We start from the raw sequence: 21,209 nt of genomic DNA, 5'->3' as shown, positions 1-21,209 counted from the left end.
TCAGGCTTTGGATCCGGAATTCCCCTGGACTAGCAGATCTGCAAAATAAAGGTTAAACTTTCCTCCCTCAGAGTGCTGGCTGGTCCTTCTCCCGTGCATTCTGCCACAACAATCTATTCCACTGTTTTATTTTATTCATAGTCCTTTCACTGTTTGAGTGTTTGTTATATTTACTTATTTACTCTCTGTCCCTCTTCACTATTTCCATGCGCTATTAGAGACATTTTCCCCTTTACCACGTATCTTTAGGCAACAGGAAAACACTGTGTGACACATAGTAGCTGCACAATAAGAATTTATTTTCTTCAACAAATGATTGAATCATACCATTTTAAAAGAAATCCAACACAACCAGTTGTTTTTTTAAACTGTAGAACATACCACTATTTCTTGTGTTGACCATTAAAAGAAATATTTGGTTTATAAAAAGGCTGTCCTATACAAATAGTGTGTATCTTTAATCCTTAGATTCAAATTAAGAGTGATAAAATGTGGCCCAGAGGATCTGAGCCCCACAGAGGAAAAAGCAGATTTACATTTGTTTCACTCTCACACTGTGGTTTCTCCAATTATAGCTTTAGCTTCATTTTATTCTGCCCTCCTGATAGATAAGATTTATTGAGATACCCAATTACAGAATTATCCCTGCTTTCTGATAGAAATCAGTTCACTGCAAAGCCTGACTTCCTTAGACCCTCTCCAAAATCACTCAACCACCATCTAAATCCTTTAATAAGTCCTTTCTGACAACCTCTTGCTGAGACACCCTAGGATTCCCCATGATGCCTATTCTCTCTTCAGGAAACCAGTAATAAACTCAACTTGTTCAATTACATGTGTTTTGGTTCTTTGGCTGTAGGACATGACATTGTAATACATGACTGCTTATTACACCTGGTGGCAATTGGTAAAATCTCATCTATACCCAGGTAACCCCACATAAAGGGAAATTCTAGAACTCTTTGTATTACTTGACATAGCAGTAATACATTACAACTAAGCAGAGAGCTGCAGCTGCCAAGATCTGCTGATGGAAATACTGCTTCCATTGTCTCCAAAAGACCAGCTTTGTGTCTGAGAGCAGTGGTGTTCAATCTATAATATGCATAAGAATCATCTGGAGATCCTGTTTAAAAAAATGCAGGGAAAGGGTTTGGAGGCTGGGTGAAAGAGTGAAGTGATTAAGCAAAGAAATAAAAAATAATAATAAAGACTCATGAACATAGACAACAATATGGTAATTACCAGAGGGAAAGGAGGGTGGGGGGTAGAAGAAGAGGGTAAAGGGGTTCAAATGGTGATGGATGGAACTTGACATGGGGTGGTAAACACACATTCCAATATACACATGATGTTTTGTAGAACTGTACTCCTAAAATCTATATAATTTTATTAACCAATGTCAACCCAATAAATTCAATAAGAAAAAGAATGTCATGAACCAGAAATATAATTAATCCAGCTCCGAGTAGCTGTGGTCTAATGCAAGATACAAATTAAGTAAAATAAATCACTCTTTAAAATGTAAAAAATAAAAATTTTAAAAAAGCAGGACTATTCAGTAGGTATGAGTGGGCTCTGACATTCTGTTTTCCTAATAAGCTTTAGGGTGATACTGAGGACTAAACTTCGAGGAGCAAGTTTTTAAAGGACCTAGAGGCTGCAGACTTGAGCTCCCATTCCCTTTTTCCTCAGGTAAGATGCTCAGATGACCACCAGATAGGTAAGATGTGGATTGTACCCTGAAATTATAAATTTTTGACCTTCCTTTTTATTTTGGGCCAAGAGGTAGAAAAAGATAGAAGCTTTGCATTCAAATTAAAAGCGTATCCATATGTTTGTGTTCCCAATCTTCAGGCACATCCAAAAGCAAAAAATATTTGAGATTAATGTATAACAAGATTTGTTATTCAATGTCTTTGTTTGGATTCCTCTGGAAGCAAACACTCAAAGATTTGAGAGCCAGTAGGGAGGTAGTCCCAGGAAACACCAGTAGGGAAGTGGGGAAGTGAAGCTGGAAAGAGAAGGAAGGCAATAGAGAGCAAATTTTACAACTGTGAGCAGCTGGAGCTTGAGTCCATCAGAGAACTCTGGGAGTATTGCAGATCATACCTTAGAATTGTCTCTAGAGGGAGAGGAGCACTCTTCATTGTTAGAAGCCTGCTTCTAGGGGAATGAACTCCTATCACATTTGTCTTGCCACGGTAAGTGGCATACTGTGCTACAAAGCCGAGTGGGGGGTACGGGGGGGGGGGTAGCAAATAAGAATTTGCACTTATTCACAGCAAGCAGCCTTCCGTTTAGAGGTGAGCACTGAAAAGATATGGGTGGGACATGGACAGCAAGTGCTCCCTGAGTAGCAGAGGCCTTTGCTAACACATAGGTGAAAAATAATTTATATATTATCCTCAAGAAACTGCAGATGTTTCTGATAAAGAAAAGAAAGTTCCTGTCACAAACAACCTTTTCCAGTGAGGGTTTATAGCAGGGCCTCCTGGGAGAGGCTAAGGCAACCTTTCAAATGGATGCAACCTTGCTCTTCTGGTAAAAGCGCTCTTTCCTTTATCATCATCAGCTGTAACTGCTATCTGATAATACTCACTCTGCAAATCTGACAAGGTGAACTCTAGGTGTTCTTAACAAGAAATCTATTGATCGCTTTTAGTTGGACAATTAACAGTATGATAATTCACACACAATTTTTTCCAGACTCCTTTTTCACTATCACAATTGAAGAGGCATATGGACTATGATTCTGTAATGATCCTATTAACCAACAGTTCTTTGAAATGATCCCTTAGGTCATTAATCTCCCACAAAGTAATCCTCCTAGATTGTTCTGCAAATGCCCTTGAGTCGTTTAACAGGATGGTGTGCTGCTCCCATTGGGCATATCCCACAGCCAGGCTTGTAGAGACTGACTTCAGTTCTCACCTCAATCTCACCTTATGCTCAGATGCTGAAGATATCAAAAAATGCAAGAAGAGGGGACCTAGGTCATGGGTGTCCAAAACAATGGTAAAGAGAAGGAAACAAAGGATCATTTTTCCCTATCTCCCCCACAATTCAGGTATTATACCTTAGACGTGTTCTATAGGGGTTAAATATCTCTTGGTGCTTGGTGCTAGGCCATTGTGTTCTACAAGCTATAGAGAGAATTAACCTGCAACACAGACTCACTACTACCCAACCTGGGGAAGCAGGACATATCACACAGCTGCTTACTACTGTGGAAGACCACAATCTCTTGAAGGTATTCCAATATCATGATAATGCACCTGGTGGGACATGTTCATGATCCAATCTCGGTTGGATGAGATGTTTACTCTTGAAGCAATTGAACATCCTATTTATCCAGATTCATGTGGCATAGTCTTTGTCCTAATTTCTGGATATCCTGTAGTTCCTGAGGGTAGAGGCGACAGATCTGAGTTGAGTCTATTCTTAGGAAGGTTCTCCTCTGTTCCAGAGGGTTATTCCATTGTTAAACTACTGTATTAACTTTCTGAATTGCCTTTTGTAGTCCCTAAGTCCTGACTGTCAGAGGGTAGATTCCTTGGTATTACCACTGATATTTATTCTTGGAAATATCTCTAGCAAAGCGAAAGGTTCATAGTGACATTCCAGGCCTAGTTTCATTCTTTTGAGGGAAGAGGTAAGGAAAAGTAAGGGGATTGGGTTGTTTTGGGGGAGAGGGAAGGACATCTGGCCACTCATACTTACAGAAACTTCTATGTCATAGATTTGATGCCAGGTTCTAGATCAGCCGTGGGCAAACTACGGCCCGCGGGCTGGATCCGGCCCATTTGAAATGAATAAAACTAAAAAAAAAAAGACCGTACCCTTTTATGTAATGATGTTTACTTTGAATTTATATTAGTTCACACAAACACTCCATCCATGCTTTTGTTCTGGCCCTCCGGTCCAGTTTAAGAACCCATTGTGGCCCTCGAGTCAAAAAGTTTGCCCACCCCTGTTCTAGATCCATAGCCACAGTGATGTCCATCAGCATACCTAGGCTATGTCACAGCTACTAGTTCTGTTGTTTTACTTGGTCCCTTAAACTCCAAAGTTTGCTACTTTTGATTTTTCCTCTGGGATAAAAATAATTATTAGTAAGAAATTAGGGAAGGGATCAATCCTTCAAGTGTCTCATATAGTCATAAGATTTCACAGCTTTGAAGCTCATGTTAAACACTTGGAGTGCGGGTGAATTTCCCGCCAAAATATAAGATGGCTCTGTCTTTTGGTTTTGTTCCATCCACCAAAAGGGTGGATTACAAACAAATATTTGGTAATACGCAGTTACAATCGGCCCGAGTTTACACGTTTCCCGCACTCCACCGCAAATCTATATGAACCGAGTTTTAAGACGCTCCCGCGGAGTACGCGCAATTCTCGCGAGCCGACTTAACTCGTTTCCCGCACTCCAAGTGTTAATGAGAAAGTTCCTGTTTTTGCAGCCTTAAATGATACTGATTTGTTAATTTTAACTCAAAAGATAGGTTGTCTGTTGTTCTTTACAACAGACTTTCTAGCACAAATGCTGAACTGAAGGTGTCTTACTCACTCCTGGTGTGAATTAAACTTCCAAATCCCTCTTATAATGTTCACTCATTTGGTTGACCTAGTCAACTATAGCCCTAGAGATTTCCATGAGCTAGTCCCAGCCATCTATACCACATCAACTACAGAAACTGAATCCTGAGAAATCCTTGTGCTTCTTTCCATTGCCCTGTGCTATGGGGTAAGAATGCTTCGTTCTCTATTGGTGCAATGTGGCTTATCAGTGCCCAGGACTGACCTGCTAGGACAGTGGTTCTCAACCTTCTGGCCCTTTAAATACAGTTCCTCATGTTGTGACCCAACCATAAAATTATTTTCGTTGCTACTTCATAACTGTAATGTTGCTACTGTTATGAATAGTAATGTAAATATCTGATATGCAGGATGGTCTTAGGCGACCCCTGTGAAAGGGTCGTTCGACCGCCAAAGGGGTCGCGACCCACAGGTTGAGAACCGCTGTGCTAGGATGTCAACTCCTGCACTGGATGGCCTTTCCCACTCCCATACTTTCACTTTCCCTATGCAGCTGGCTATGCAGCAAAGGGCTGACCCAAAGAATTCTTTATTTTCCCACCGAATACTGGTCAAAGACAGTTCTATCTACTTTAAGCCTGCTACTTCCATCCAGTTTCCTGAGCAGATTTTAATTTCAGACATTTACCCAACAGATGTAGATATTGTTCTCTTTGTTATGATTTTATTTTATTTTTTACATATGCAGCTGGCTCATGTTGTTCCCTTTACTTAAAGAGTGAGCCCAACTCATCTCCATCAGTTAAGATCCATTGTCAGGTCTTCAAGAACATCTATGTTTCCACCTTTTTCAACACAGCTTTATTTTTTCTTTGAAAACTGTCCTTCTCCAACTTAAAATATTGAAACTCAAGATGGCACTGGTAGGAAAAACATTATTAAAATATAATGCAACCTATTCTTTCATAGACAAAGATACTGCTGTTCAGAAAGTTGTGACTAAACAGATGGCAGACAGCTATTTAGTGGCAGAGACATAGGACCATGGGACAGACTGTGGAATCTCAGGGGGAAGGTGAGGGTGTGTGGGTGGGTAGGAAGAGATCAACCAAAGAACTTGTATGCATATATGCATAACTCATGAACACAGACATTAGGGGGTTGAAGGCCTGGGGTCCTGGGGCGGAGGGCAAGGACGGGCTAGAAGGGGTCAAAGTGTGTGTGGGGGGGAAGGGACATATGTAATATTTTCAACAATAAAGATTTAAAAATAAGTAAATACTGAATCCAATATACCAGATTTGTATCAAATGCTCTTTTCTCAAAGAGGGAAGTCTTGTAGGTTGTAAGCACCTTCCTGTTGGTCAATATATGCTACTTATTACATTTTGTCATTTATTTACCAATATTTGTTTCATTGTCTTATATTCCTTATGTGATTGTAAACACTTTCCAGGCAGATGTTGTGTCTCACTCATCTCCATATCCCCTTTATTATTAAGCACAATGCCCTGCCCTGGAAAATAATTGGTGCTTACTAAGGGTTTAACCAATAAACAATGCATGAACAAATGAGTGAATGCTCTTTCACTAACTGTGATAAGGCAATACAATTAAATTGGAAGAAGTAATGGGTGCTTTGGAATGCCAGTTGTTTTGTATGACGTTACTCCAACAGCTGGCTAATTTAAAAGTAGTATGAGTCAAACCAATGCTTTGTCATCACATAGACAAAAATTGGCTCATTAACTGAATTGTTCGCTTTCCAGTTTGTGGCGGTGAGATTATGTAGTTAGAAATTCATAGTGTTTTGTCTTTTTTCTAGATAAAGCGATGTTTAATTGAGTGATCTTGACCAAGTAAATTAAAATCCCCCTGGGCCTTCTCTCCATCTGCTAAACAGTGTAGTCAACTCTACCCGCTCATTGACACACAGGAAATTGCCATGCCAACATTTTTATAAAAGAGGATTTTATAGAGAGAGATAAAGGACCAAGTGGCCTAGTTCCTGTCTCCTCCCAAAGAAGATTCTGTAAATGAGTGATTTTATTCTAACTCATCAACCCGGCTTTGTGTTAGAGCTATGGCAATTTGTGAGGCATGAACTCCTCAACAGCATCCTTATTTTCACATCCTCATTGTTTGTTTGAATTACTAAGTAATGTGATTAAAAATAAAAATACTTTATAGGTTTTCTTAGGTTATTTGGTTTGTGTGGTTTCTTGGACTATAACACACACACACAGAGAGAAAGAGAGAGAGAGAGAGAGAGAGAGAGAGAGAGAGAGAGACTTGCCTGAACATCTATAAGTTCTTCGGTTATTGGATATTTTCTTTTGCCAGGAAAAAAAATAGAAAGAAAAAATCAATATTGACCTACTCTGACACATAATCTATTTTTGTGAGTTTTCAAAAGAGGAAGTTCTAAGTTCTAAAGGGAATCAACATATAACCCAAACACCTGACCTATTCACACATGATATACGTTGCTCCTTTCTCTTCACTCATTCTACCAAGTCTGCTGAGTCTCAGTTTTCTTAAGCTTTTTCTATCTATCTCTATTTCCTTCCTCCTTCAAATCATCATGTACATTACCACCAAGCCCATCTTCAAAAAACCTTCTTTGATCAAATCCTTCTCAATCATTTATTATTGACTACTGCAGGAGCTGGCAAACTTTGGCATGAGGACCTAATCCATTCTACTCTCTATTTTTTGTAAATGAAATTTTCTGTAACACAGACATTCTTATTCACCTACTTATTGCCTATGACTGTTGTTCTGCTGTAGCAGTTGAGTTGAGTAATTGCTCCAGACAACATATACCCCACAAAGCCTAAAATATCCACTATCTTGCCCTTTACAGAAAAAAAAGTTAGCTGACCTCTGGACAAGAGGATAAAAATGAAAAAAACTCTACAGCCTGGCATTTATGGCCTTTCATAAATGGTAGTTAGCAGGTGATCAATAAAAGCATAATCTAGGTACAAATTTATGTTGGAAACATCCTGTGTTATTAATTCCTAGCACAGTCTCCCAGCTCCAGCCATCTCCTGTCCCATTGGAGACAGTGCAGTGAGTTGTCAGGGCATGTACATAGCCTGAGTTCAAGTTGAAACTTCAGCATTTATTAACTGTGTGACTGACTTTTGTTTTATGAGCCCTGGTTTCCTCATTTGTAAAATGACTTCATGGGATTCTAAGAATACAATGAAGTAACACATCGAAAGTACCTAGTACAATGCCTGGAATATAATAGTTCATACTCAAGAAATACTATTGCATAGTTTCTTAATTAGTCCAGGAATGAGGATTGCCTGAAAGATATATTGGTCAATTCAGGCTGCCATAACTAAATACCACAGACTGGTTGCTTCAATAACAGAAATTTATTTCCTCATAGTTCTGGAGGCTGTAAAGTGTAAGCTCAAGGTGTTGGCTGCTGAAGCTCAAGGTTTCTGATGAAGGCTTTCTTCCCAACTTGCAGATGGCCACTTTCTTAATGTGCTCTCACATAGTGGAGGGAGAGTGATCTCTCCGGCATTTTTTTCTTATAAGGACACTAACTCTATGGGGTTGGAGACCCACCCTCATAATCTCATTTAACCTTAATTACCTCCTAATAGTCCCTGTCTCCAAATACAGTCACATTGCATTTATTGTTTCGATGTATGAATTTGAGGGGCTACAATTCAGTCCATAGCAGATGGCATAGATAGAGTGGTGGTTGATTTAAGATGAACCAATATTTGGTCCCCTCCAAAACACCCACTAAGCCATTTGATCCATCAAAAGGTTCTTGATATTTGTCTTATCCAATACATCATGCCAACCATCTTCCTAACCTCAAGAACACTTGAGCTGTTTTGACATTTTGCCTATTATGAATAACTCTGCTATGAACATTCACATGCAGGGTTTTGTATGGAACTATGGTTTTATTTCCCTTGGGTAGGATCTTAAAGTGGAATTACTGATTTGTATAAAAAAACTTATATTTAACTTTATATGAAACTGCTCTATTTTGTTTTTGATTTATACAAACGAGGGATAAGAGCAGCTACCTCTTTGACTTCCTTAAGTTGTGCAACCTGGGGTCAGTTTCTTATGTCCTCTACATCTGTCTCATCTATAAAATGGGAACACAAATAGACCTTGTATCATGAAACTGTTGTAAGAATTAAAGGTGTGATATGTAAAATACTTATAATGGTGCTTAATATGTGTGAGTATTAATTAAGATTAGCTGTGATTATGGAGTATGTTTAGATGATTGGAATTCCAAGTCAAATTCCTAACAAAAGCATTATATAAAACCATATTTAAAATATAATATAAAAATATAAAATAATTTATTATTTACTTCTTATAGTTTCTACAGTAAAATAATACTTGCAAAATCTTCCTAGATTTTTTTTAGTATTTTTCCTCCAAATCTTTCCATTCCATAGCTCACTTCGTATTTGATCTTTATTTAATTTTTCCTAAAACATTCACTTAGTTTTTATGTAAATGAACTGTTATAAAGACATTAGCTCTCATTCATTTTGCATTCATCTATTATATTTATGCTTCACCACTTTAAGCAATTATATGTCTCAAGTATTTGTGGAGATGAGTAACTTACTGAACATGAGTGTTCATGCACTGGAAATATTAGCAAGTTTTATGAAGTGAATGGATGTTTCCAGTAAATCTAATAGGTGATTGAATAGAACTTGGTAAAAACTTTTAACTCTACATGGCAATATATGGATTAATTTCTACTAATTGCAAAACTAAAAAAGAGAAAATAACAATACATGCTTAGCTTCACATTCTGCATAATATGAAGCAGAACTTGGCATATTTATTACATAAGATAAAATACATACATCAATACTTGTGGTAATTTTTCAAAGCCTACAAAAATATATTAAGATTTAAATGTTGAACACAAATAAATCTTGAGGAGGAAGCTGTGGCTCTAACCTATAGAATTATAGGTTAGTATTTTTCCTGCATGGCTGTACTTTTCTCTATTTATTAAAACTTATAATGTGGACAGCTTTGATAAATAGACAAAAAGTAAATAGAACTTCTGATTTCTCTTTCTGAGTTCCAACATGGAGGGAGCTTGAAAGTCTATAGTTTTTTACCTATAGCAAGAAAAAGCTAAATAAATAGAAAATCAACAACTTTCCTTGAAACCATAAAATAATTGAGACCACAGGACAAAGTGACACTGAAAATCTGTAAAGATAGATAAATTCAGAAAACCACAGTCAAGATCTTCCAACCTGAAATGGAAGCAACGGGAACCATAAACTGGTAGGACACTTAAATGATAATTGTGATGAATTGTTAGAGGTTGAGTGTAGATGCATAAAACCTGCGTATGAATTATTCATAATCATCCAAAACTGGCAAAAACAAGACGTCCTTCAATAGCTGAATGAATAAAAAAAATGTGTGTACACTATATAATGGAATGTTATTTAACAATAAATGAAAAGAAACTATCAAACCACAAAAAATACATGGATGAATCTGAACTGTATGTTGCTAAGTTGAAGAAGTCCATCTGAAAAGGCTACATACTGTATGAGTGTAATTATGACACTTGGAAAAGGCATAACTATAATGACAATAAAAATTCAGTGGCTTCCAGGGGTTTGGTGGTGGAGGGAATGGGTAAGTCACAGAGGACACATTTAGAGCAGTTAAACTATTTGTTATGAGACTATAATGTCTGATACATGACACTATGCTTCTGTCAAAACCCATAGAACTTTATATCATAAAAAGTGAACCTTAATGTACAGAACTATAATTTAAAAAATTAGGAGGTTAGGGTTTCCCAGTAAGAATTGCACACTGTGACAAGAGAATTTAACTCTATTACAAATGTATAAAATAACCTCATTGAATAGGGTGGGAAGGAAAGTTGCTGACATGAGTACTTTTGAAAATGAGTGGCTTCTGTAAGACTAACAGCAAAGGAAATTCACATAAGCACTGTACATTCTCAAGTTGACAAAAATGTTCCCAGGAGAGGATAGGCTGATAATTCTGAAACTTCGATACATGCCTACTGGACTTGAACATTAAGTAAATGTGGTGGGTAGTGGGAGCCAAATGTCTCACTAGTGGAATAGGGACATAGAGATAAGCAAGTGAAGGAGGCTAGAATGATCCGGTGGTAATGAAATGGAGACATCAGTATAAACTCTTATGTAGTTGATAGAGATGCACATGGTTACAAATAGAAAGGTTTATAGCTAAGTGTGTATATATGGGTTAGTCTCAGATACATTTCCTTGTTCTGTAGTTTGGGCCTAGAAGGAATGATTACCCCTAGGACCCTGATCTTTATTTCCATTTCTAGTTCCCAGTGAAATAAACTAGGGCTGTTTGGAGAAATGGTTGATTCTAAGACTGGAACAGGAAATATATATATGAAGATCCTGGAGAATCTACTAGTGCCAGAAAGAAAGGGTTTAAAAAAATAATGAGTACATGTCAATGAGACACAAGAGCCAATTGAAAGAGCTCTCAAATATTCAAACGACTAGCTATATATATAAAACCCTTATATACAAATAGACTGAGTAGCAGAACAACTGAACAACTGGTTGCTGTGATGTGCACTGACTACCATGGCGGCCATTGGCAGCAGGCGGTAGAGCACAGAACATAGCAGGTGTCGGCTGTGGCAGGACGGTGGAGCTGGTGAGCAGGGGCACCAGACCAAGGTGGGGCACCAATTTCTGTCATCAGGGCAAGCCTCTGGTGGTTACTGAAAATTCTTTGCTCCCACACTCCGCTCGCACCCGCTGCTCGCACCCGCTGTGTGTCGGTGGTGGCGGAGGGATCGGGGCTGCTGGCAGACAGGGGACCAGTAGCCATGGTGGGAGGGGCAGGGTGAGGTTGTGGAGGATGGGCCAAGACCCATCCCTGTGCCCACCACAGCCTTGCGGCCCACTGTTCCTTTCAAGGTGCACAAATTTGTGCACTGGGCCCCTAATACTGTTATAAATTTTGAAAAGTAAGTAGATAAAGATTTGGGGTATAAGAATAAAACAGTAATGTCCATGGTGCAGTTAGTACAAAATTGCCTGTTAGTCTCCCATGCTTTTGTAGGTGGACTGTCTATTTCTTTTGGGTATCCCAGTAGTCAAATCAGAGACTAAAGCAAGTTCTACAACTCCTAGTGTATATGAGCATATATAAAAGCCAAATTATTTGTTCAGAAAGACAGCTTTTCTTGAAAATGATATTCAAGAGACATTTCCTTCTTGGGTTTTCACAGCATCCTTGCAATAAATATAAAAAGTTGTAGTAATGTCTTTCACTATAGACAAGTTAATGGAAATTTTGTTTAATTAGATCCTTATTGCACATGTACCAGATAATGTTTATAGGTACTATAATTTTTACTTGTAGAAAACCTAAAATCATGACTTGTTTCTAAAGGGGGAGGTTTTGGTTATTTTGAATTCTTGAAATCATAGGTGGCAGAAATGGGTAAAAAATAAAAGATTTAAGCATGATTTCAAATTTTATTTATTCTTTATAATTCTGACTTTTTCCTGAAATTTAAGAAATTGACTTGCAAACAATACATATTTCCAATTTTAATCCTGATTTTTACATACATGTATATAATAAGGAATATGATCCCAGCTACTGACATTAATCCCTTCGTTTAATACAATGGCATTCTATTGTGGTCACAAATATCTGCTGCTCTCCAGTTACTCTCACAGTTTCACCTAAAAGCCAGAATGGTGCCCAGTCAGTGTGGTTCAGTGGTTGAGCATCAACTCATGAACCAGGAGGTCAAGTTTTGATCCCCAGGCAGGGCACGTGCCCTGGTTGTTGGCTCAGTCCCCAGTGGGTGGCATGTAGGAGGCAGCCAATCTATGGTTTTTCTCTCATCATTGATGTTTCTTTCTCTCTCTTCCTTTCCCTTCCTCTCTCTGAAATGAATCTATATATATAAAAGCCTAAGCGACTGTTTGACTATTCAACCGTTTGACTGTTCGACCAGTAGCTATGACACACACTGACCATCAGGGGGCAGACACTCAACGCACAGGCATGGAAACATGGAATAGACTGATGAATCTCAGAGGGAAGAGGGGAGGGGGGAGAGTGGGAAGAGATTAACCAAAGATCTTATATGCATACTAGAGACCCAGTGCATGGATTCGTGCACTGGTGGGTCCCTCAGCCTGGCCTGTGGTGATCAGACCAAAACCAGCAGTCCGACATCACCTGAGAGGTCCCAGATTGCAAGAGGGTGCAGGCCAGGCCAAGCGACCCCATTGGTGCACGAATCCATGCACCGTGCCTCTAGTAACAAAATAAAAGCTAGAATGGCTCCAGATTTATTTAGATAAGTTGTTTATGGGTTGAAAGGAATATATTTTCATCAACTCTGAAGTTGTTTTTCTAACTAAGATTGGCTTCACTTTCTAATCTCCTGGAGTGGTAGTACAAGGCTGTGAGATCGCACTGGAAGTGATCAATTGGTGCCCTGCAGTGCTCACTTCCACAAGAAGAGTGAGGAGCACAGGTGGGTGGCTTAGACAACATTAGGCCTAAACAGAAAACCAATCTATATTCACTCCATTGGGGATTGAAACTGGGAGGGCTAATTTGTTCCAAGTAGGAAAGAAATACTGCAGATTCCCTGCTGTGAGCTGTGTGGGTTCCTATCATTGAATTCATCCTAGGGCATCCCACAGAGGCTGACCTGGAATTGTTGTGGAATGAGACTACAAAGACAGATGTTTGTAGTCATACTCTGTGGAACTGCTTCCATCAAATGTCACATTTAAATTACAGTATGTTTTAATAGTCATTCAAGTACTGTTTCTACAAACAGAGCTGCTGCATAATTTGCAACACTTCCATTACTTATAACACTTTATCCCAAATGGGAGGCTATATCTAGGAAGTGATTGACAAGAGGACTGAGGCTCCTTTTCCTTGTGTTAAAAGACCAAGACCTATCTACTCTTTGCTGTGTAATTTAGTAGCCTATGATTATAATGATTGTCTTAGATCCAATTATTTTGTCAGGTATCAAGTAAACTCCAGTAAAACTGAACATTACCCTCTTGGTATTTGTCGGTAGGGTATTATTTAATTTAAGAGAGCTTTAGCAACTCCCCTTTCAAAGCTGCAGCAGATATTTTTACTGAGAAATAAATTTTTCAAAGTATGTCCTTCCCTTCATCAAACCTCTGTTATGGTGTGTTTCATTTCCAGGGGAATACATTTCTTCTAATATAATTGTGTCTTTAAAGTGTATTATAACTTGAGGGCATTCTTTTCTTATTTATTACCTAGGATCTGAAGAGGACAAGATAAAAATACCAGCTTAATCAGCAGAGTACTTATGTAAACCTAAATGTTTATATTTAAAACAGACCTTGTAGCCTGGCTGGCATGGCTCAATGGTTGAGTGTGGATCTACGAAAAAGGAGGTTGCTGTGCAATTCCTGGTCAGGGCACATGCCTGGGTTGCGGGCTCCATCCTGGGTAGGGGTCGTTCAGGAGGCCGCTGATCAATGATTCTCTCTCATTATTGATGTTTCCACCTCTCTCTCTTTACCTTCCTCTCTGAAATCAATAAAAAAAGAAAAGAAAAAGAAAGCAGATCCTTTAAACATTTGTATTGATCAGTAATAGTAAACCTCATGATACACTGATACAATAGGATGATATTGCTTTCACTTACATAGATACAAGGTGAAGCAGAACTTCAAATATAGAAGTGGTCATTAAGTAACTAGAGTGGAAAGAAAACAATAGTTGCAGAACTGAAAAGTTAATTGGGAAAAAGTTTCTATTGAGGGGGCACACGTTTACTTAAATTGCTATTATCCAATTCCAGATTCCATTGGGTCTGGCCCCTTTTAGAATATTTACCTCGCTTCTCGTTCCTATACCTTTTATCTTTTTCTCTCTGTCAGCTACTTCTATAAACATTCTTAAATAAACCTCAGTTCAAAAAGCAACTTCCTTTGAACCTCTTCAGTCTATTGTATAATAACTCTTCTTTCGTTCATTCACTTGTAAACATGGTAAAACCTTACTCATCTATCATTTATGATGCATTTTTTTTTGCAAACTGTCATTTGAAACTGTTTTTATTTCATTATTTATTATCCTCATATTGTCTGATCTTTTTAAATTATCTTTTGATAGGAACTCTGTGTCCTGTATGTACCTTGCTCCTGCTTACCACAGGCAATATCCCCTATGTTCATGGCTTCCTGGGTAACACTGTGATTTTTTCCTTACCAAGCTTTTTGTTCCTTTGTGAATGTTTTTCATCTTTCTTTGATGCCTCCTCTATGTCTGACCCTAAAGTTTGCTCTCCTAGCCTTCTTAATCTGTGGCATTGCTGAGTGATCCGCCCTATTACTAGGGTTGCTGATGAATCCAAAACCTAAACAGAGCAGACAAAGGAAAGTTAGACTAATTTAAGAAGAAAACCTGGACATTCTGGGTAATAAAAGTGAAAGGATAATTTTAGAAGGAATACTCAATAGATTTGATTACAATGTAGATTTACAGACTTTGGCTATTAAAGAAAATAACCCGACACACTGTAGAGGATGTAGAAGATAATGGAATTTCTTAAAATTAAGATCAAAGAGTCATCATAGTTTCTAGAGCTCAAAGATGTTCCCCCCTCTTCACTGGATGGAGCAGGAAGCTCTTGATCTATGGCTTCCCTGTGGTTTGTACTAAATAACAGAAACTGTCATCTTATTAAATTTTCTGGCTCTGGAGTTTGTGAAGTAGGGAGAAGGAACTAGAAAACAATAACAGACAATAACATCAGGATTTCTGAATCTGTCATAAAGTATGCTATTACAACATCTTACAGTGACAAAATGAGATGAGTATGCAGATGACTTAACAGTATTAAGGCTAACGGCCCAGCAGTCATTGCTGACTCACTGGGAGGCATAAGCTACACTGTTGAAAACAAAGCCTGAAAAAATTGCCTGAGTCAGAAGTGGGGTTCATGGGTTGGGTAGTAGTAACTTGTGGGACTTGCAGTGCAGCTTAAGGAGGGAGCCGGGGCTCAGTGAGAAAATCATACAGAGTATAATGTAACTCTTCATATTTTAAAAACAAAAGAATTTCATTGATTGAGTAAAGTCAATACAGACATAGTATTGAAATTCAGACTTCCGTTTTCTGGGCCATTGTACCAAGCAGCCTCTAAAAATAAGGAGGGTTAGGGAAATTTAAGGAAATCCTTTCTGTTTGAAAACCACTTTAACAATGCTTTGCTCCAACCAAATAAACACGAGGATTTATTAAACTAAATGCCTTAATTCACAGGGAAAGTGGTGAGCTATGAAGGGAGGCTGACGAATGTTTCCTTGATCTTTCTACTGTTCTGCTCCCGGAAACCTGTTCAGCATCGTTGACTGCTGGCACAACTTACCACTTTCAAAGTTCTCTAAATTTAGAGCTGAGATGCTCCGAAAATCATTCATCACACATAAGTGAATGGCCTGATTGTTGTTTCCAAAACATAGAAAATATTGGAAAAGAACAGGAACACAAACTTTCTCTGAAGTGTGTAGTGTCTTTGCTGTGTGGGCCTCCACAGTAAAGGGGGGTATTTGGCTTCTGTTTTAGATAAACCCATAGCTCATTTCCATTTGATTTTTTTCCCAGTGGGATTATTCCATTGCAGACTTCCCTTTCTCATTTAGTTTGATTATTAGCAATTTAGAAATATCTACAAATGTTGCAAATGATCCAATTTAATTAAAAATACAATATAGATGAGAGGCATATATTGAATTAGATTTTGCAATAAAGGTAGTCCAACTTTAAATGAGAAAGGCCCAATTCATACATAGCCCATGAATAAATGGGTTCTTATCCCTTTTGGTCCATCCTCCCAGCACTGGAAATCACTGGATGGGTGCCGTACAAGTACTTGGTTCTTAAAGGTACAGGCCATGTTGATTGGGTTTTGTTAGATGTTCTTGACTTCATTTTATTATGTCACCTGAAATTCCTATACTTAGAATATTTGAGCTCAAAAAAGAATACTCTAATAAAATTGCCACCTTTCTGGAAATTGTAAATGGCTTTTAGGCATTTTATGTTAGTATGGATTTATTGAATTGGGTTGTTTTCATCCTAAAATCATCCAGCCCTTGACAATATGAGTTTTGGTCGCAGAAAGGAAAGCAAATCATTTAAAAACAGAACACTTGGGCTGCTGTGGACCAGGCATGGGTGGGCAACATTGTAGGGCAGGAAGGACATTGAAGATAAATTTGATGAATTAAAAGGAAAGAGATTTTTAAAAGACCTGTTCTGTTTTCTTTGTGGGCGTGCGCGCGCGCGCACACACACACACACACACACACACACGCACACACACACACGCAGAGGATAAATTCAAGACCTCTGTTTTACCAGGAACTAGAACTCAGGGAATACCAATAACACTATAACAATGAGCTGGTTTTTGTCTTAAACAACTTTTATGGACTGGTCTAGAACATCTTTGTGAATTTCAAATTACAGACAAAAATAATGAGCCTTTGCAATCTAATTGGATTATAAATTTTGGAGTCTCTCGGCAGCAATAAATAAAAGGGGAGGCTCTTGGATAATATTGTATATAATAAAATTATTTTATAGTTTCATACCCCAGAAGGGTTTTTCTCTCTTGAAGGACTGGAAAGTTTCCTTTAATCAGATAAGAATTTTATAACTCTTTTGTTTTGATCTTTAATAAATTCAAATCTGAGGCCTAATCATATTAACAAAACTGGCTCTTGCATTGGCTTTTACGCCACTCATTTCTTTTAATTACTTTGACTTTCAATTTCTAATAAAGCAACTTAATTATAAGCTGCCTTAACTCTTTTAAAAAATATGGTATCTAAGAGAAGAGGAAGAAGAAACTGAATGCTAGTATGAGCATATGCTACATGTTATACATGTATTACCTCTGTTATTCTTCCCAACAGCCCATGACATAGATCTTATTATCCCACTTTCATGAATGAAGCTGGGTTCAAACAGATCTGGAGTGACAGTATTAATATTCAGACTTCTCTCTATATAACCACTTTATTGAATGAGCGATATTCTGAGAGGTTATAATCAGGACACAGATTTTTGTTCCTTCCATGTTTGCATCCGAAAAAAATTCCTTGTGTCTCCCCATCACTTGATCAGGAAATCGTACAATTTTCAAGTCACTTTCAGCTTAAGGATATGTTTGATTTCCAGGTATTACCAAGTCAAATCCTTTTTAATGAATCTTCAAACATCCGTCCAATTCTAAATTTTCCCCAGGTCTCCGCCAAGGTTTGAGCTGGGCATCAGAGATCAGAAGTGACAAAGCTGCCTTAGGCTTTTAGCTCCTTCTCTCCACTTACTTGGTAGTTGGATGCTTCGGAGTCAGGGTCGGGGGTTAGGGGGTGTGGAGAGGGATGGTGATAGGAGGAAAAAGCAATGTCTCTTTTGCAGAAGGGCTCTAGTGATTCATATCTCGGTGTCCTCTTGGATGGTAAACTTCCAAATGCTGGCGGACACAGGAGCTTCACTTCCTGGCTGACTTCTTGCACTCCACTTCCCCCACAGTGAGAAACATTTTCTGCTTCTTCCTGTGGCGTGCCCTTCTGGCTGGGGCCCATCCATATGTTTTGAACTCTACCTCCTGAGTAATCCATTTTGCATGAAGGAAGGCAAACTTGTCTCACTAAACAAGTTATGTGTAGAGTGCTCCCCACCGCTGCCCTCTCGACTTGCCTTGCCATCAAATCAGTTTAAGCACTTTCCCTCCAGAACTCCACGGATGAGAGGCAGGGACCTGTCTCCATGTTTGTCTAGGTCCCGGGGTTATGCCAGGTTCTCTCTCTAGTCAGCTGGGGAGTGAGATTCCCAGTGTTCCCTTTTAGAGACATGTAATGTTTTCGCCATTTAAAAAATTTCTTCTCACTTATCTTGAGGGCGAGGGTGGGAATGGTGTGGAGGCATACTCCATCAAGGCCAATAACACTTTTCTTTTTTTTAATACAGAGGATATGTTTATTGATTTTAGAGAGGAAGGTAGAGAGAGAGAAAACATCAATGTGAGAGAAACATCGATCAGTTGCCTCCCATAGGCCTGGGGATTGAACCCACAGCCTCGGTATGTGCCCTGACAGGGAATGGAACCTGAAAACTTTCGGTGTATAGGATGATGCTCAAAGCAACTGAACCACCCTGCCAGGGCGAGGCTGATAACGTTTACCATGATAAACCTCTTTCATGAACTAGTTTTCCAGGAAGTTGCTGCAGTGATTTTGCTGCCTTAAGTTATAGTCCATATGGGTGTGTGTAACACTTTCCTTTAGAATGTAGGGAATATCTCTATCCATTTTTCTCAGTCTTTGGGCTTCAGCTGAAATTTAGAGGCAATAGGACAAGACTTTGCAAAATTGTTAATAGGCTTCATGATGATTTCATTGTAACAGGCTATTTCCCCAATTTTAACTTAAATGGATCTACTCACATTCTTCAAATGCCCCCCCATAACACGACAATGAATGTTAATGTAATGTGTAAAGTGAACAGACCTTATATCGTGAGATTCTTTTCTTCCTGTTGTCATTTATGAATACCAAAGACATGTTTTCTGCTACACATTTAATAATGAACAGTGGCTATAGATTGTCAAAATGTCAATATTTGCCAAACCAAAAAAAAATATTGTTAATAATTGCAAGCAAACATTAAGGACTTTACAACTTAATTCTGCTTTCTTTTCAACATGGCCATTAGTTGGCCAGTCTTAAAAACGTTCTGCAAAGAATCGCTCTTTGAAAAAAAGGTGTAGATCTTATTTTTGGCCTTAGTGCTACAAAGCTGTGTGAACTTGGCAAATATGTTAATCTCTCTTCCACTCGGGGTTCTTATAATTAAAGACTCATGCTAGTAATCTCCATAGCCACGAAAGGTTAACCGTGCACATAGTGCTTAGATGAACCATTTCAATGAAGCACTGAAATCTTTCTAAATAAAGCCAGGGTCACTGAAGCTGCTGACTACAAAATAACCCCTGACTGGTAATATGTCTGGACAAGCCATTATCCAGGAGGGGTGGATTTGATTTCAGTAAAGTGAAGTGCTAATCTAAGCAGTTCGCTCCTCAGAGTTTTCAGAGACTTAAAGGCAATTACAGAGCATGTTATTTCTTTTCTTTATTTTAAAAAAAATATTTTTATTGATTTTTAGAGAGAGAAGAAGGCAGAGAGAAAGAAACATTGATCAGCTGCACCCCACTGGGGATCAAGCAGCCAACCTGGGCATGTACCCTGACTTGTGACTGAACCAGCAACCAACAACTTTCGGTGCATGGGACAACACCCAACCCATTGAGCCACACTGACCAGGGCACATGTTATTTCTTAAACTGTGTGTGTGTTCACAAATTAATAAATAGTATTCTGGCATTTTCACAAGTAATAAACTAATATATATATTTAAAATGTGGATGAATATAGATTAGTTCCAGAATAAAAAATCAAACTCCTTGGCATAAATTATTAGGACGTCTTACGATCTGACTTCCACTAATCTCTTCAGTCTTGTCTCTTGCCTTGCCCTAACTCAAACTCTATCCTTTCATTATATTCAGCTACTTGTTCTTGCTTGGAAACACCAGCATGTTGTAGGCCTCCATAGTTTGTCACAGGCTGCTCCCATGTTCTTCTGTTCTAGTTATCTTCTGCTTTATAATAAGTTATGCCAACACTTGGGGGTAGTCCTGGAGTTGATGGCACTTAGCTAGGTGGTTCTTACTGAGGGAGGTCTCTCATGTGGACATAATCAGATGGTGGCTGGAACTGGGATTGTCTGAGACTTGTTAACTCACATGTAGGCTCCTAGACTTGAATGACTCAAACAACTGAAATCTGAAACAGCGGTCTCCTTGGGCACCTCTCTTTATGTGTTTTCTTGAAATGGTCTCTTCAGCATGGTAGCTTCAGGAGAGTTAGACTTCTGCAGGATGGCTTGGGCCTTCAAAAAGATGGTTATCAACAGAACAAGAGAGTCACATGGGAGCTATATCTTCTTTTATGACTAGCCTTGAAAGGCATACAGTGTTACTTCTGCTGCATTCTACTCATTAGAAGTAATGACAACCCATGTTCAAGAGGAGGGGAATTAGACTTCATTTCTTGGTGGAAGGAGTGTCAAAGAATGTGTGGACATGTTTCTAGATCACCACACACACATGGAAAAACTGTTACCTTTCAAGACTCAGCACAACAGACATCATTATGAGGCCTTTGGACGATATTCCCATTCCACCTTACTTTTTCCTGTCTCAAATTGACCATTTGCTCCATTGTACTTCTAATCTTCCTGTGCCTGCTTCTATTATCACATGTATGCTATCTTTTTTGTTTCTATATTAGTTTATGTTTATCTGACCTATTAAAACATACATATCTTAAAGGCAAGAAACATTTCTATATCCTCTTCTTTAGCCCCGTGCCTGAAAAAAGGGAGGTGTGTTCATTGAAAAACTAATGAATTAAATAGAAAATCAATTAAAAAATGTGAGGGTATATATGAAGCTTATTGACATTAGAACATTAATTTCTTACAGGACAGATTTACTTTTTAAAATAATA

This window comes from Myotis lucifugus, unplaced genomic scaffold, assembly GCF_000147115.1.
Source record: "Myotis lucifugus unplaced genomic scaffold, Myoluc2.0 scaffold_164, whole genome shotgun sequence".
NCBI classification, from domain to species: Eukaryota; Metazoa; Chordata; class Mammalia; order Chiroptera; family Vespertilionidae; genus Myotis; species Myotis lucifugus.
Note: the sequence above shows the minus strand (reverse complement) of the source record.